The 14425-nt window shown below is 44.1% G+C and overlaps 1 long non-coding RNA gene across 1 annotated transcript; it reads right to left on the bottom strand.

The window, feature by feature from the left end:
• Window positions 1-873: 873 nt before the first annotated feature.
• Window positions 874-1673, bottom strand: LOC117073489. The gene is made up of 3 exons (XR_004433249.1): window positions 1459-1673; window positions 1295-1375; window positions 874-986 (listed from the first exon to the last, which is right to left on the bottom strand). It is a non-coding gene; the product is annotated as an uncharacterized LOC117073489 (long non-coding RNA).
• Between the last annotated feature and the right edge of the window lie 12752 nt (window positions 1674-14425).

The following is a 14425-nucleotide window of genomic DNA, read 5'->3' as shown; positions in this document are numbered from 1 at the left end:
GTTGATGGCACTGCCTATGTTGTCCCCAAATCACCCTTCCAGCCCCCCTGGCATTGTAGGCAAAGATAGTTTCACACCCAGAGGTCAGAGGTGCCAATGGTGGGATTCATGTCTTCTATAGGGCAAAGCTTGCCCCTTGGCAGCGTCCAGGTGCAGCCCCTGAGGTCCAGGCCTGTGGCCTCTGGGGGATCTCTCCCACCCACAGACATCCCCCACACTGGGCCCAGCCAGCTGTGTCCCCACTGACCTGCCCTCGGACTCCAGTCTCCTCTTTTTCCTGAGGGCAGATGCCAGGAAGAAAGGACAGATGGATGAATGGGGTTAGCTGGGGCCCCAGACACTTGCTAGGGTCTCATGCAAGACAGAGGAGGGTGGACAGAGAGATTCAGGGATGGCAGATGAGGCCCCTCCTCCCCAGGGCCACTCCCACTGCTGTTGGTGGGCACAGGACCCCTGAGGGAGGGCAGAGAGGGACTGGGAGTGTAGCAGGACGAGCCACAGACAAAACTTCTCAGACACCGGATTAAAGAAGGAAGAGGTTTTTTATTTGGCCGGGAGTGTCCGCAGACTCACGTCTTAAGAGCCCAGCTTCCCGAGAAAGAAATACTTGGCCTTTTTAAAGGCTTACAACTTTAAGGGGTCCACGTGAAAGGGCCGTGATAAATCGAGCAAGTGTGGGAAACGTGACTGGGGGCTACATGCATCAGCTAACAAAGTTTTACAATGCTTTTTTCATACAGTGTCTGGAATTTACAGATAACACAAGTAGTTTAGGCTAGGGGTTGATGTTATTATTATTACTTTGTTTAACTCCTAGGGCCAGGTGGTGGTGCCAAGGTTGTCTGGCTATTTATCTTACTTTTGTTTCTTTCTCTTTACTCCTGTCTTGTGAACTAGGCAAGGTAGGGGGAGGAGGGCAGCAGGAGTAGTAGTGGTCTCCTTCCTTAGGAGCTGGTAACACATGGGCCGGGTCAGTGAGTCTGGCTCTGGGGGATTCAGTGAGAGGCAGGTGTTAGAGAAGGGGAGGGGCTCAGCGAGGAGCAGATCCCAGAGAAAGGAATGGACTCAATGAGGGGTGGGGCCTAGTGAAGGGAGGAGCTTGAAGCCTGGGATGGGTTCAGTTACCTGGAGGGCACTTACCTGAACAGCACGGTGAGGGCGAGGGAGGGGCTCAGAGAGGGGCGGGGCTCACAAATGCGGCACGGTTGCTGGTCTCTTGTGGGCCTGGAATGGGCACCCGGGGAGAGACCGCACCTACTCCTCCCTTCCTGCTCCGGCCAGGTGCGGCTCTCACCGGCTTTTCCGGTGGCCGCCTTTCTTTTTCTTCTTTTTCTTGGGAGGGGGCGATGCCGAGCTGCTAGACCAGTGCTTGGTCCTTGGGGAGAAGGGGCGGGAGTGGGGGCGGTGAGGGGGTGCAGCCTCGCATGTCCCCCCATCCCCGCCGCAGCAGCCACTGACCTGTACCTGCAGTGACCATGGTAGCAGGCGGCCGGGAGTCACAGTCCACCAGGCCGTCGTCATCATCAAAGGGCGCGTACTCCAGGCCCACATCAGCATCCTCGGTCAGCAGCGGGGTCTCCACCTCTCCACCACACTGCCGGCGACAGGGACGCTCACCACCCGTCTCAGGACGGCTTTTCTCCACCCCTTTTCCCGGCGTGGGTGGTGTGACCTAGCCTCCCAAGTCTTCGGGCTGCTACCCGGCTGGAGGAGCGGGGCGGGGTGGGGGGGTTGAGGGGAGGACCTGCGGCCCCTGCCCTTACAGGGCCAGGCAGAGATTTGGGGAACCCAAGAGGGCATATCCCCTACAGGTCCCCAACCTCACGGTACAATCTTTTGCAAAAGAGAAAAAGGATAACCCAGCCCCTTATTTAGCCTGCACCGCTTCTAAGTTCTCACCATCTCAGTAAGCCCCCTCCTCTTTTTTTAAGTTTTGGAGATAGGGTCTTGCTGTGTTGCTCAGGCTGGGTTGCAGTGGTGGGATCATAGCTCACTGCAGCCTTGAACTCCTGGGCCCAAGCGATCCTCCCTCCTCAGCCTCTTGAGTAGCTGGGACTACAGGTGTGGACTGCCACCCTAATTTGAAAAATTTTGCAGAGACGGGGTATCACTGTTGCCCAGGCTGGTTTCGAACTCCTGGGCTCAAGCGATCCTCCCCTTTGCTCTCTCAAAGTGCTGGGATTCCAGGCATGAGCCACCCTGCAGTTGTGGGTGGGGGATGAGTGTGTGCCTACCCCTTATATGAGGCTCCTCTTCCTCACTGAATCCCCTCCATATCCCAGCCCCATTCACTGAAGCCCTCCCCCTCAGTGAACTCCCCATTTGATCCCTGTGCCCCTAACCCTACTGACCTATTCTGGGAACCCCATCGCCACCCCTCCTTTATCTCACTGAACCCTGATTTCTCTTTTCTTTTTTTTCCAGAGTCTCACTCTGTTGTCCTGGCTGGAGTGCAGGGGCCCGATCTCCTCACTGCAACCTCTGCCTCCTGCAACCTCCTGCAATCTCACCTCACTGTAACGTCCGCCTCCTAGGTTCAAGTGATTCTCCTGCCTCAGCCTCCCAAGTAGCTGGGATTACAGGCACCCACTAATTTTTGTATTTTTAGTCAAGATGGGGTTTCTCCATGTTGGTCAGGCTGGTATGGAACTCCCAACCTCAGGTGATCTGCCAGCCTCCGCCTCCCAAAGTGCTGGGATTACAGGCATGAGCCACCGCCTGCGGCGAACTCTAATTTCTCAGAGTCTCTCCTCCTGGCCTAGCTACCCCCTCCCCAAGCCCTGGCTCAATGATGTGAGTCTTTCCTCACCTGGGTGTCCTCGTCCCTGAGCCCCCTCCCGCTGGCTGAGTACCTCCCTACCCGCCTTCTCCTCCTTTCCTCCAGCCCGGCCTCTGTCGCTGAAATATTCATAGCCTCTCCTCGCCTCCGCTCTGCAGCCTCCAGGGGGGCCCGCTGCTCATCTCTGGAGCAGGACTGTGCTCATCAATCAAGCCTGGTGGCAGAGGGTGGGGACTTCCGATACTCCCTATCCATCTTAGAGAACTCTCCTTTTCGCTCAGCAGGGACCAGACGTTGGCTCCCTACAGGCTTTGCTCAGAGCACTTCTTTTTTTCTAAAGGTAACTGGGCTCGAGGCAAGAGCATGAACTTTCAAGCTCCAGACAAGGGCTCATTCTGCACTGTCCTGAGCCGCTTTGTGACCTGGGGCCTGCCGTATCCCTCTGTGAGCCTATTCTTGAAGCTGAGAGTCATAACATTCCAGTGTTGGGGCCCGTGCCGGGGGTAGTGGAGAATGAACAGACACAGACACAAAAGACAAAGACAAACAGAGAACATGGCGGCCGCGCCTAAAGCCTCCGCCTCACTTTATTTATACCCCATAAATCCCACGTCAGCAAAAATGACATAATACAAAACAAACTTTTTGCACCCAGATATAACCTACTGCTTAGTTCTTTGTTTCTAAGTTCTTTCTTATTTTGTCTGCCTTCTTGGCGCCTACTAGAGTTCATTAAAAGTTCAACTAGAGATAGTATCCTTGACTACTGGAGTTCATTGAAAGTGCAACTAGCTAGAGACACTGTCCTTGAGCCCTATCTATTCTCAGCATATTATTTTCAATGGCCCCTGCATTCCCCCCTTTTTTGTTTTGCCTCAATCTTAGAAAGGCAGCCCATACTTGTTCCTGGTTTTTTTTGTTTGTTTGTTTTTGGATGCGACGGAGGGAGCATCGGATTATTAGGAGAAATAGACTCAATCCAAGCACCCAAAGTAATATACTTCCAGAGATTGTAGAAATCCATGTTTTCATCTGAGTCCATGGATTAAGAGCAGCAAGGCTTTGACCCATCTCCTGCATAGTAGCTGCTCCGGACAATACATGTAATTTTTGTTGAAATGCTAAAGAAATATTTTGAGTGAGTTCTTGGATGTCCAAACTAATATTTTATGGCCTATTAATAATCTTCGGATTTCGGTCCAATTCTGAGAAACATTAAAAGGCACAGGTGTTATGCAAAATTGCATGGAATTCCAATCACATTGCAATGTTATTCGAGTACTGAGGACAGTGAGCTGATCTCCAAGCCATGTCAAAGCTTGTTTCACGTTGTCCAATCTTTCAGCAAGTTGGGAGTCAATGTTCGGTTGTTGCAGCCACAACCGGTGAGATTGTTCATGCCATTGCTGTACAAATTCAGCATTTTGTATGCCTTGATGTAATGCAAGCCCCGCCACAGCCGCAGTGGAGGCAATGGCAATAAGGCTCATTACCAAGGCAAGTATAAGTCCAAGAGCACGACGGGTCCGTTGAAGGGAAGTCCAAATATAAGTCTCAAGAGGTGATGCCCACCATGGTCGCGTAAGGTTGACAGGTAGCCAAATTTCCTTACGAGCCCTGAGGATATAAATATCCCCTGTAAAACTGTGTCACCAAGAATGATTGAGGCAAGACAAAAATGTACACGTATCTTTACAATTAACAATCTCCGTATCATTATCCCATGTTAAATGTCCTGCTAACAATAGGTAAGGCTTTCGGACACAAGCAATAATATATCGGGAGACATTCCGCCGTAATTGAATATGAAAAGGGTTATTCGGGTTAGAAAGATTAAGGGACATATTTCCCACAAAAGTACTAATGGCATCACCTGCAGCTAATAACTTCCAAAGATGACTTTGTACTTGTAAAGAGTATCTAAGATGAGGCATAGGTGGCGACAAGCCTCCTTCACGCCATACTAGTTTCATTACCGTCAGCAACAATACTTTTATTTACCCGGTGCCATCTTAAGGTATGTGACTAAATTTTGTTTGAAAATCACCGTGCACACTCCAATCAATTACTTGCAACCCATTATATTCTAATAAAATCCGGGGCTTAATTCCCCGACAATGTTGCCACTCCAATACCTCAATATTAGGGGAAACCTCTGGAATAGGACAAAAAGGTAAGGAACTAGGAATAGTCTCATTAATATATACAGTATGATTATAATGAAAACTTCTAGTTACAATAATAACAGTATTGGCAGCCACATGGCTATGATTATAGCGAAGAGCCCAAGCTTCATGTGATTTCCGGAAACAATGAGGACTATTTCCCATGCAAATTGGAGGTCCTTCCACTCCAAATTGGTATGTGCTGTTTATTATTCCCGTTTCCCGTTCTATGTTGTCCTTGTCCATATAGGGGGACGGCATCCAAGTAGTGTCATTGGTGAAAACCTTAACTTCTGCCTCCCCCCAGGCAACTCCTTGATACAAGGGTGGAAAGGGAATATAAGTCCAATATTCATACAAAGCCTCACTAAGGGAAATAAGTCCCCCGCTGAGGCACATCCAACAAAGGAAGAGATGCATGCTGAGTCCAGTTTCTTTCCAACAGGGTTTCAATCGCCTTGTAGGAAACCACTCAGGTCCACTCCCTGTAAGGATAAGAGCATAACCCCGTCCCTGTTTTAGAACTTGCCCCTGTGCATACTTACCTTCTTCATTAGGATATCAAACCTTTAAATTATCGACAGGGACTATCGTCGAAGGAGGTGAGGAAAGATGAGTTACGGCAGCGGAGTCCTGCAATTGTCTCCATTGATTCAAAAACTTTAAGGTAAACAAAACCTTTAAAATCTGATTTCTGGGGGACTCATTTTTCCCTTTTTGTTTTAACAGTTGAGTTTTTTTTTTTTTTATTATACTTTAAGTTCTAGGGTACATGTGCATGACGTTTATATCATGTATAACTCCCCAATGCAATCCCTCCCTCCTCCCCCTCCCCATGATAGGCCCCAGTGTGTGATGTTCCCCTTCCCGAGTCCAAGTGATCTCATTGTTCAGTTCCCACCTATGAGTGAGAACATGCGGTGTTTGGTTTCTCTTCTTGTGATAGTTTGCTAAGAATGATGGTTTCCAGCTGCATCCATGTCCCTACAAAGGACGCAAACTCATCCTTTTTGATGGCTGCATAGTATTCCATGGTGTATATGTGCCACATTTTCTTAATCCAGTCTGTCACAGATGGACATTTGGGTTGATTCCAAGTCTTTGCTATTGTGAATAGTGCCGCAATAAACATACGTGTGTATGTGTCTTTGTAGTAGAGTAATTTATAATCCTTTGGGTATATACCCAGTAGTGGGATGGCTGGGTCATATGGTACCTCTAGTTCTAGATCCTTGAGGAATCGCCATACTGTTTTCCATAATGGTTGAACTAGTTTACAATCCCACCAACAGTGTAAAAGTGTTCCTATTTCTCCACATCCTCTCCAACACCTGTTGTTTCCTGACTTCTTAATGATTGCCATTCTAACTGGTGTGAGATGGTATCTCATTGTGGTTTTGATTTGCATTTCTCTGATGGCGAGTGATGATGAGCATTTTTTCATGTGTCTGTTGGCTGTATGGATGTCTTCTTTTGAGAAATGTCTGTTCATATCCTTTCCCCACTTTTTGATGGGGTTGTTTGTTTTTTTCTTGTATATTTGTTTGAGGTCTTGGTAGATTCTGGATATTAGCCCTTTGTCAGATGAGTAGGTTGCAAAAATTTTTTCCCATTCTGTAGGTTGCCTGTTCACTCTGATGGTAGTTTCTTTAGCTGTGCAAAAGCTCTTTAGTTTAATTAGATCCCATGTGTCAATTTTTGCTTTTGCTGCCGTTGCTTTTGGTGTTTTAGACATGAAGTCCTTGCCCATGCCTATGTCCTGGATGGTACTACCTAGATTTTCTTCTAGGGTTTTTATGGTATTAGGTCTAACATTTAAGTCTCTAATCCATCTTGAATTAATTTTCGTATAAGGGGTAAGGAAAGGATCCAGTTTCAGCTTTCTACTTATGGCTAGCCAATTTTCCCAGCACCATTTATTAAATAGGGAGTCCTTTCCCCATTTCTTGTTTCTCTCAGGTTTGTCAAAGATCAGATGGCTGTAGATGTGTGGTATTATTTCTGAGGACTCTGTTCTGTTCCATTGGTCTATATCTCTGTTGTGGTACCAGTACCATGCTGTTTTGGTTACTGTAGCCTTGTAGTATAGTTTGAAGTCAGGTAGCGTGATGCCTCCAGCTTTGTCCTTTTGACTTAGGATTGTCTTGGCAATGCGGGCTCTTTTTTGGTTCCATATGAACTTTAAAGCCGTTTTTTCCAATTCTGTGAAGAAAGTCATTGGTAGCTTGATGGGGATGGCATTGAATCTATAAATCACCTTGGGCAGTATGGCCATTTTCACGATATTGATTCTTCCTATCCATGAGCATGGTATGTTCTTCCATTTGTTTGTGTCCTCTTTGATTTCACTGAGCAGTGGTTTGTAGTTCTCCTTGAAGAGGTCCTTGACATCCCTTGTAAGCTGGATTCCTAGGTATTTGATTCTCTTTGAAGCAATTGTGAATGGAAGTTCATTCCTGATTTGGCTCTCTGCTTGTCTGTTACTGGTGTATAAGAATGCTTGTGATTTTTGCACATTAATTTTGTATCCTGAGACTTTGCTGAAGTTGCTTATCAGCTTAAGGAGATTTTGGGCTGAGACGATGGGGTTTTCTAAATATACAATCATGTCATCTGCAAACAGGGACAATTTGACTTCTTCTTTTCCTAACTGGATACCCTTGATTTCTTTCTCTTGCCTGATTGCCCTAGCCAGAACTTCCAACACTATGTTGAATAGGAGTGGTGAGAGAGGGCATCCCTGTCTTGTGCCAGTTTTCAAAGGGAATTTTTCCAGTTTTTGCCCATTCAGTATGATATTAGCTGTGGGTTTGTCATAAATAGCTCTTATTATTTTGAGGTACGTTCCATCAATACCGAATTTATTGAGCGTTTTTAGCATAAAGGGCTGTTGAATTTTGTCAAAAGCCTTTTCTGCATCTATTGAGATAATCATGTGGTTCTTGTCTTTGGTTCTGTTATATGCTGGATTACGTTTATTGATTTGCGAATGTTGAACCAGCCTTGCATCCCAGGGATGAAGCCCACTTGATCATGGTGGATAAGCTTTTTGATGTGCTGCTGAATCCGGTTTGCCAGTATTTTATTGAGGATTTTTGCATCGATGTTCATCAGGGATATTGGTCTAAAATTCTCTCTTTTTGTTGTGTCTCTGCCAGGCTTTGGTATCAGGATGATGTTGGCCTCATAAAAAGAGTTAGGGAGGATTCCCTCTTTTTCTATTGATTGGAATAGTTTCAGAAGGAATGGTACCAGCTCCTCCTTGTACCTCTGGTAGAATTCAGCTGTGAATCCATCTGGTCCTGGACTTTTTTTGGTGGGTAGGCTATTAATTGTTGCCTCAATTTCAGAGCCTGCTATTGGTCTATTCAGGGATTCAACTTCTTCCTGGTTTAGTCTTGGGAGAGTGTAAGTGTCCAGGAAATTATCCATTTCTTCTAGATTTTCTAGTTGATTTGCGTAGAGGCATTTATAGTATTCTCTGATGGTTGTTTGTATTTCTGTGGGGTCGGTGGTGATATCCCCTTTATCATTTTTTATTGCGTCTATTTGATTCCTCTCTCTTTTCTTCTTTATTAGTCTAGCTAGCGGTCTGTCAATTTTGTTGATCTTTTCAAAAAACCAACTCCTGGATTCATTGATTTTTTGGAGGGTTTTTTGTGTCTCTATCTCCTTCAGTTCTGCTCTGATCTTAGTTATTTCTTGCCTTCTGCTAGCTTTTGAATGTGTTTGCTCTTGCCTCTCTAGTTCTTTTAATTGTGATGTTAGAGTGTCAATTTTAGATCTCTCCTGCTTTCTCTTGTGGGCATTTAGTGCTATAAATTTCCCTCTACACACTGCTTTAAATGTGTCCCAGAGATTCTGGTATGTTGTATCTTTGTTCTCATTGGTTTCAAAGAACATCTTTATTTCTGCTTTCATTTCGTTATGTACCCAGTAGTCATTCAGGAGCAGGTTGTTCAGTTTCCATGTAGTTGAGCGGTTTTGATTGAGTTTCTTAGTCCTGAGTTCTAGTTTGATTGCACTGTGGTCTGAGAGACAGTTTGTTATAATTTCTGTTCTTGTACATTTGCTGGGAGTGCTTTACTTCCAATTATGTGGTCAATTTTGGAATAAGTGCGATGTGGTGCTGAGAAGAATGTATATTCTGTTGATTTGGGGTGGAGAGTTCTATAGATGTCTATTAGGTCCGCTTGGTGCAGAGATGAGTTCAATTCCTGGATATCCTTGTTAACTTTCTGTCTCGTTGATCTGTCTAATGTTGACAGTGGAGTGTTGAAGTCTCCCATTATTATTGTATGGGAGTCTAAGTCTCTTTGTAGGTCTCTAAGGACTTGCTTTATGAATCTGGGTGCTCCTGTATTGGGTGCATATATATTTAGGAGAGTTAGCTCTTCCTGTTGAATTGATCCCTTTACCATGATGTAATGGCCTTCTTTGTCTCTTTTGATCTTTGATGGTTTAAAGACTGTTTTATCAGAGACTAGGATTGCAACCCCTGCTTTTTTTGTTCTCCATTTGCTTGGTAGATCTTCCTCCATCCCTTTATTTTGAGCCTATGTATGTCTCTGCATGTGAGATGGGTCTCCTGAATACAGCAGACTGATGGGTCTTGACTCTTGATCCAGTTTGCCAGTCTGTGTCTTTTAATTGGAGCATTTAGTCCATTGACATTTAAGGTTAATATTGTTATGTGTGAACTTGATCCTGTCATTATGATATTAACTGGTTATTTTGCTCGTTAGTTGATGCAGTTTCTTCCTAGCCTCGATGGTCTTTACATTTTGGCATGTTTTTGCAATGGCTGGTACCGCTTGTTCCTTTCCATGTTTAGGGCTTCCTTCAGGGTCTCTTGTAAGGCAGGCCTGGTGGTGACAAAATCTCTAAGCATTTGCTTATCTGTAAAGGATTTTATTTCTCCTTCACTGATGAAACTTAGTTTGGCTGGATATGAAATTCTGGGTTGAAAATTCTTTTCTTTAAGAACGTTGAATATTGGCCCCCACTCTCTTCTGGCTTGTAAAGTTTCTGCCGAGAGGTCTGCTGTTATTCTGATGGGCTTCCCTTTGTGGGTAACCCGACCTTTCTCTCTGGCTGCCCTTAAGATTTTTTCCTTCATTTCAACTTTGGTGAATCTGGCAATTATGTGTCTTGGAGTTGCTCTTCTGGAGGAGTATCTTTGTGGCGTTCTCTGTATTTCCTGAATTTGAATGTTGGCCTGCCCTACTAGGTTGGGGAAGTTCTCCTGGATGATATCCTGAAGAGTGTTTTCCAACTTGGTTCCATTTTCCCCCTCACTTTCAGGCACCCCAATCAGACGTAGATTTGGTCTTTTTACATAATCCCATACTTCTTGCAGGCTTTGTTCATTTCTTTTTCTTCTTTTTTCTTTTGGTTTCTCTTCTCGCTTCATTTCATTCATTTGATCCTCAATCGCTGATACTCTTTCTTCCAGTTGATCGAGTCGGTTACTGAAGCTTGTGCATTTGTCACGTATTTCTCATGTCATGGTTTTCATCTCTGTCATTTCGTTTATGATCTTCTCTGCATTAATTAATCTAGCTGTCAATTCTTCCACTTTTTTTTCAAGATTTTTAGTTTCTTTGCGCTGGGTACGTAATTCCTCCTTTAGCTCTGAGAGGTTTGATGGACTGAAGCCTTCTTCTCTCATCTCGTCAAAGTCATTCTCTGACCAGCTTTGATCCGTTGCTGGTGATGGGCTGCGCTCCTTTGCAGGGGGAGATGCGCTCTTATATTTTGAATTTCCAGCTTTTCTGCCCTGCTTCTTCCCCATCTTTGTGGTTTTATCTGTCTCTGGACTTTGATGATGGTGACGTACAGATGGGGTTTTGGTATAGGTGTCCTTCCTGTTTGATAGTTTTCCATCTGACAGTCAGAAGGACTGTCTGTTGGTCTGTTGGAGATTGCTTGAGGTCCACTCCAGACCCTGTTTGCCTGGGTATCAGCAGCAGAGGTTGCCGAAGATAGAATATTGCTGAACAGCGAGTGTACCTGTCTGATTCTTTCTTTGGAAGTTTCCTCTCAGGGGTGACGCCACCCTGTGAGGTGTGGGGTGTCAGACTGCCCCTAGTGGGGGATGTCTCCCAGCTAGGCTACTCAGGGGTCAGGGACCCACCTGAGCAGGCAGTCTGTCCGTTCTCGGATCTCAACCTCCGCGTTAGGAGATCCACGGCTCTCCCCAAAGCTGTCAGACAGAGTCGTTCGCGTCTGCACCGCCCCCGCTCTTTCCCCTAATGGACTGCAGCTGTGCGCTGTCCGCAGAGGTAGAGTCTACAGAGACAGGCAGGCTTCCTTGAGCTGCTGTGAGCTCCACCCAGTTCGAGCTTCCCAGCAGCTTTGTTTACCTACTTAAGCCTCAGCAATGGCGGGCGCCCCTCCCCCAGCCTCGCTGCTGCCTTGCGGATAGATCGCCGCAGACGGCTGTGTTAGCAGTGAGGGAGGCTCCGTGGGCGTGGGACCCTCCCGGCCAGGTGTGGGATATATTCTCCTGGTGTGCCTGTTTGCTTAAAGCGCAGTATTGGGGTTGGAGTTACCCGATTTTCCAGGTGTGTGTGTCTCAGTTCCCCTGGCTAGGAAAAAGGGATTCCTTTCCCCCTTGCGCTTCCAGGTGAGGCGATGCCTCGCCCTGCTTCAGCTCACGCTGGTCAGGCTGCAGCAGCTGACCAGCACCGATTGTCCGGCACTCCCTAGCGAGATGACCCCAGTACCTCAGTTGAAAACGCAGAAATCACCGGTCTTCTGTGTCGCTTGCGCTGGGAGTTGGAGACTGGAGCTGCTCCTATTCGGCCATCTTGCTCCGCCCCCCCCAACAGTTGAGTTTTTAAGGTTAAATTTGTGCGCTCAATGATGGCTTGGCCTTGACTGTTGTCCAGGATACTAGTGAGATGTTGACTATTGTATTGTTGTAAAAAAACTTGTAATTTACGAGAAACATAGGCAGGAGCATTATCAGTTTTAAGTATTAGAGGAATGCCCATGACGGCAAAACAAGTCAAAAGATGAGTAATAACAGAATTAGCTTTTTTAGATGGTAAAGGAGTTGCCCATTGAAAATGAGAGAAAGTATCAATAGTATGATGAACATACTTTAATTGTTTAAAAGAAGGAACATGTGTGACATCCATTTGTCAAATTTGATTAACTTGAGTACCTCATGGATTAACTCCGGGATGAAAAGATGGAATGTTCAAAGGAGCACAAGAAGGACAAGCTCGAATAAGAGAACGAGCTTGTTTACGAGTTAAATGAAATTGTTGCTGAAGGCCAGAACTATTAGTGTGATGTAGAGCATGTTTTTGTTTTGTAGCCTGTAGGTGGCCGATTAAAAGTGAATTAATCTGAGTATTATCATGAACTAACGGTCCAGGAAGTTGAGAATGAGAACGAAGATGAGTGATGAATAAAGGAGTTTGACGCTGGCTCAAAGTAGAAGACAACAAAGAAAAGAGTTTTTGAAGAGAAGAAGTAGTACAAAGAGGTAGAGTGGCTTGAGAAATATAAGAAGTAACATAGACGGCGTATTGAGAATTACTAACAATGTTACAACTGGTGGAAGGGAAATTAAGTAAGACCATGAGAATAGTCAACAGTTTTCTCTGTTGTACCGAGGGATAAGGGTAAATTGTAACTCGAGATTGATGAACACTTTAATATTTAGCTTTATTATTACTACTAGCGTTAGTAAAAAAGGTAGGACCTTGAATAGGAAATAAAGATATGGGTGAAAAGGGCAATACAGAATGCTGTCTGAAGAATGAAAAAATTGGAGACTTAGGATATTGGGTAGAAAATTGTCCGACAAATGAGGCACAAGTAACTTGCCAAGAATTAGAAGTAGTAAGAAGATAAGTAATTTGACTATGAGTGAATTGAGAGATAATGAAGGAAGGGTCTTCTCCCCAAAGTTGTTGACAGTGATGTCGTCCTTTGATGATTAATTTAGTTAAACGATTAATATAAGTAGCCAAACGTTTAGAGGTTTTGTTGGACCAAAAAAATCCATTCTAATGGCTGATTTGTTTGATGAATTATACCTGTAGGAGAATGTAAAGTATGAAATAAGTAAAAGGAAAGGGGAACGTCGGGAAGGATATAATATAGATGGGCCTTTTGAAGTTGTTTTTTTACAAGTTGGAGTTCCTGTAAAGCTAAAGGAGTTAAATGACGTGAGTTGTTTAAATGACTGTCTCCTTTTAGAATAGAAAAAAGATGTTGTAACTGATACGTTGGTATTTCCAAAACTGGACGCATTCAATTAATATCCCCTAAAAGTTTTTGAAAGTCATTTAATGTTTTTAAATGATTGTGTCGAATTTGAATCTTTTGGGGCCAAATATTTTGTGCTCTTAAGGTATAACCTAAATATTGAATAGGAAAATTTATTTGAATTTTTTCTGGGGCAATATTAAGTGAGTATACAGAGAGTTGTGTTTGTAAGGATGTAAAAGTATTTTGCTGTTTTTTTTTAGTGGATGCAGTAAGAAGAATGTCATCCATATAATGATATAAAAGCACAGAAGGATGACATTTTTGAACAGGATCCAAAGCTCGATGAACAAACTCTTAACACAAGGTGGGGCTGTTTAACATTCCTTGAGGCAAAACCTTTCATTGATATCGAGAAAGTGGCTGAGAATTATTAAAAACAGGGACAGAAAAGGCAAAACATTTACAATTGTTTTGATTTAAAGGAATAGAAAAAAAAAATCTTTTAAATCAATAACCATAAGTAACCAATCTTGAGGAAGCATAGAAGGGTTAGGAAGGCCAGGTTGTAAGGATCCCATGGGTTGAATACATGCATTGATAGTACGAAGATCTGTTAATAGTTTCCATTTACCGTTTTTATTTTTTATTTGTTTGTTTGTTTTTGTTTTATTTTTATTTTTATTTTATTTATTTATTTTTATTTATTTATTTATTTATTTATTTATTTTATTTATTTATTTATTTATTTTTTTTTTTTTTTACACAAAGACAGGGGAATTCCATGGAGAAGTATTAGGCTCTATATGACCTAAGGACAATTGTTTTTGAACCAAGTTTTCCAAGGCCTCAAGCTTCTCACGTGTTAAAGGCCACTGCTCAACCCACACAGGAATATTAGTTTTCCATGTTAAGGGAAGGGCTTGAGGCTGTTGAACAGTGGCTACATGTTTAAAGATTTTTCAAGAGGATTGTAGCCCATGCAGAATATCATATTCTTAGCAGAATTAGAGACCTGAGGAATAGACACAAAAGCTCCAAATTGTTGCAATAAATCTCGCCCCCATAAATTTAGGGTAATAGGAACAATATAAAACTGAACTTGGGCCACTTGACCATCTGGCCCTCGGCAATTTAAGGATTGAGAACTTTGATACACCTCAGAGGCAGAACCTAATCTTGTAAGAGAGACAGCAACAGGCCGTTTAGGTCACTGTAAAGGTCATTGATTAGAAGCAATAATAGAAACGTTAGC

This window comes from Trachypithecus francoisi, unplaced genomic scaffold (genome assembly GCF_009764315.1).
Source record: "Trachypithecus francoisi isolate TF-2019V2 unplaced genomic scaffold, Tfra_2.0 Lachesis_group4, whole genome shotgun sequence".
NCBI classification, from domain to species: Eukaryota; Metazoa; Chordata; class Mammalia; order Primates; family Cercopithecidae; genus Trachypithecus; species Trachypithecus francoisi.
This window is presented reverse-complemented; position numbering and strand designations above follow the sequence as displayed.